Source organism: Anomaloglossus baeobatrachus, chromosome 11 (genome assembly GCF_048569485.1).
Source record: "Anomaloglossus baeobatrachus isolate aAnoBae1 chromosome 11, aAnoBae1.hap1, whole genome shotgun sequence".
Classification (NCBI taxonomy): Eukaryota; Metazoa; Chordata; class Amphibia; order Anura; family Aromobatidae; genus Anomaloglossus; species Anomaloglossus baeobatrachus.
Genome location: NC_134363.1, coordinates 188,690,812 through 188,693,820, shown reverse-complemented (window position 1 = coordinate 188,693,820; position 3,009 = coordinate 188,690,812). Strand labels below are relative to the sequence as shown.

At 60.2% G+C, this 3,009-nt stretch overlaps 1 protein-coding gene across 2 annotated transcripts in view; it reads left to right on the top strand.

Annotated features, from left to right (window-relative positions):
• Positions 1–52, top strand: part of TBRG1 (transforming growth factor beta regulator 1) — an 11,129-nt gene extending 11,077 nt beyond the window's left edge. For both annotated transcript variants that reach the window (XM_075329079.1, XM_075329080.1), the window contains exon 10: positions 1–52. This exon is cut by the window's left edge and continues 644 nt beyond it. The gene's annotated coding sequence lies outside the window, so the exon portion shown is untranslated.
• Positions 53–3,009: the final 2,957 nt, after the last annotated feature.

Below are 3,009 nucleotides of genomic sequence, written 5' to 3'. Positions count from 1 at the left end.
CCTGGAGCCCCCCCCCCCCAACCAGAGGCGCGGGATACCTGGAGCCCCCCCCCCCCCAACCAGAGGCGCGGGATACCTGGAGCCCCCCCCCCCCCCAACCAGAGGCGCGGGATACCTGGAGCCCCCCCCCCCCCAACCAGAGGCGCGGGATACCTGGAGCCCCCCCCCCCCCCCAACCAGAGGCGCAAGATACCTGGAGCCCCCCCCAACCAGAGGCGCAAGATACCTGGAGCCCCCCCCCCAACCAGAGGCTCGGGATACCTGGAGCCCCCCCCCCCCCCCAATCAGAGGCGCGGGATACCTGGAGCCCCCCCCCAATCAGAGGCGTGGGATACCTGGAGCCCCACCCCCCCCCAACCAGAGGCGCAAGATACCTGGAGCCTTCCCCCCCCCCCCCCCCCTCTTCCCCAACCAGAGCCACGGGATACCTGGAGCCCCCCCAACCAGAGGCGCGGGATACCTGGAGCCCCCCCCCCCCCCCACCAGAGGAGCGGGATACCTGGAGCCCCCCCCCCCCCCAACCAGAGGTGCGGGATACCTGGAACCCCCCCCCCCCCAACCAGAGGCGCGGGATACCTGGAGCCCCCCCCAACCAGAGGCGCGGGATACCTGGAGCCCCCCCCAACCAGAGGCGCGGGATACCTGGAGCCCCCCCCCCCAACCAGAGGCGCGGGATACCTGGAGCCCCCCCCCCCCCAACCAGAGGCGCGGGATACCTGGAGCCCCCCCCCCCCCAACCAGAGGCGCGGGATACCTGGAGCCCCCCACCCCCCCCACAACCAGAGGCGCGGGATACCTGGAGCCCCCCCCCCCCCCAACCAGAGGCGCGGGATACCTGGAGCCCCCCCCCCCCAACCAGAGGCGCGGGATACCTGGAGCCCCCCCCCCCCAACCAGAGGCGCGGGATACCTGGAGCCCCCCCCCCAACCAGAGGCGCAAGATACCTGGAGCCCCCCCCCAACCAGAGGCGCAAGATACCTGGAGCCCCCCCCCAACCAGAGGCTCGGGATACCTGGAGCCCCCCCCCCCCCCCAACCAGAGGAGCGGGATACCTGGAGCCCTCCCCTCCGTTCTTCCATTACATGAACTACACGGGCTGGCCCTATCCCCTCCCCCGTCAGTGGTATTAATGTTATGGCGGGTGTGCACATGGTAAGTGTCAGGACTGAGTGTCCGCGCCTCTCGGTGCTGTACGTGCAGCGGTGTCGTCACAGTGTGTCAGGAACAGACTTTGCTCCTTTCTGGAGATTTTCTTTTGGACATTTCTCAGAAATAGAAAACAAAATTCACCTTTTGTCGTTATTATTATTATTATTTGTGACATTAAACCTGCGGCTATAACAAAGACTACAAGTCCCAGCATGCCCCGACAGCCGCAGCATGAATGTCTGTGTAATGGAAGCTCCAGTCTCACTGGGGGGTCCAGAGTCGTCAGAGGCTGTGGGGGTCTCCATATTACAGGGGAGGGACAGTGGGGACTATGCCCGCCGCTCATCCATTAGCCTGCAATGCCTCATGTCTCCTGCGGAGGCGCTGCAGGAAATGGGAAACTTAGATCTGAGTTCTCAAACTAATGGGAGCAATTTACCGGGGTCCGAACAGCCGGACCCCCACTAATGGGGAGATGCAGCCAAACTACTTCAAAGGAATAGAGGCGTCAGAGCCACGAGCAGCCAATCAGGCCACAGCTCTCATATTCCAATGGGCATATGAAAAATGAAAGCTGGAACCTGATTGGTTCTCGTGCGCTGGTTCATATTTCCCCCATATTCTTTCAGGAGACAGCGGAATTCTCCAACTCCCCTCCTGTCAGTGAATGGAAATATTCAGAACCTAAATGGTCGTCCCGCTCACAGCTGAGGAGCTCGTTACAATGTGTCGGTGCAGGTAACGTTCCGCTCACAGCTGTGGAGCTCGTTACAATGGATCGGGCAGGTAACGTCCCGCTCACAGCTGAGGAGCTCGTTACAATGTGTCGGTGCAGGTAACGTCCTGCTCACAGCTGTGGAGCTCGGTACAATGTGTCGGTGCAGGTAACGTCCCGCTCACAGCTGTGGAGCTCGTTACAATGTGTCGGTGCAGGTAACGTCCCGCTCACAGCTGAGAAGCTCGTTACAATGGATCGGTGCAGGTAACGTCCCGCTCACAGCTGTGGAGCTCGTTACAATGGATCGGGCAGGTAACGTCCCGCTCACAGCTGAGGAGCTCGTTACAATGGATCGGGCAGGTAACGTCCCGCTCACAGCTGTGGAGCTCGTTACAATGGATCGGTGCAGGTATCGTCCCGCTCACAGCTGTGGAGCTCGTTACAATGTGTCTGTGCAGGTAACGTCCCGCTCACAGCTGTGGAGCTCGTTACAATGTGTCGGTGCAGGTAACGTCCCGCTCACAGCTGTGGAGCTCGTTACAATGGATCGGTGCAGGTAACGTCCCGCTCACAGCTGTGGAGCTCGTTACAATGTGTCGGTGCAGGTAACGTCCCGCTCGCAGCTGTGGAGCTCGTTACAATGTGTCGGTGCAGGTAACGTCCCGCTCACAGCTGTGGAGCTCGTTACAATGTGTCGGTGCAGGTAACGTCCCGCTCGCAGCTGAGGAGCTCGTTACAATGTGTCGGTGCAGGTAACGTCCCGCTCGCAGCTGTGGAGCTCGTTACAATGGATCGGTGCAGGTAACGTCCCGCTCACAGCTGTGGAGCTCGTTACAATGTGTCGGTGCAGGTAACGTCCCGCTCACAGCTGTGGAGCTCGTTACAATGTGTCGGTGCAGGTAACGTCCCGCTCGCAGCTGAGGAGCTCGTTACAATGGATCGGTGCAGGTAAGGACTATCCTCCAGTACAGGACAGAGATGTGTTTCTTGTGTCTTAGGATCACTGAGGATTGTCTGCACTGATGCATTGTAGCAAACCTTCAGCGAGGCGAGGTCTAAATGTACACAATGAGTCCATTTACTGACATCAAGCAGAGGTATTGAAAAAGCAAAGAAAGTTGGATTATACAAATATTCGGCTT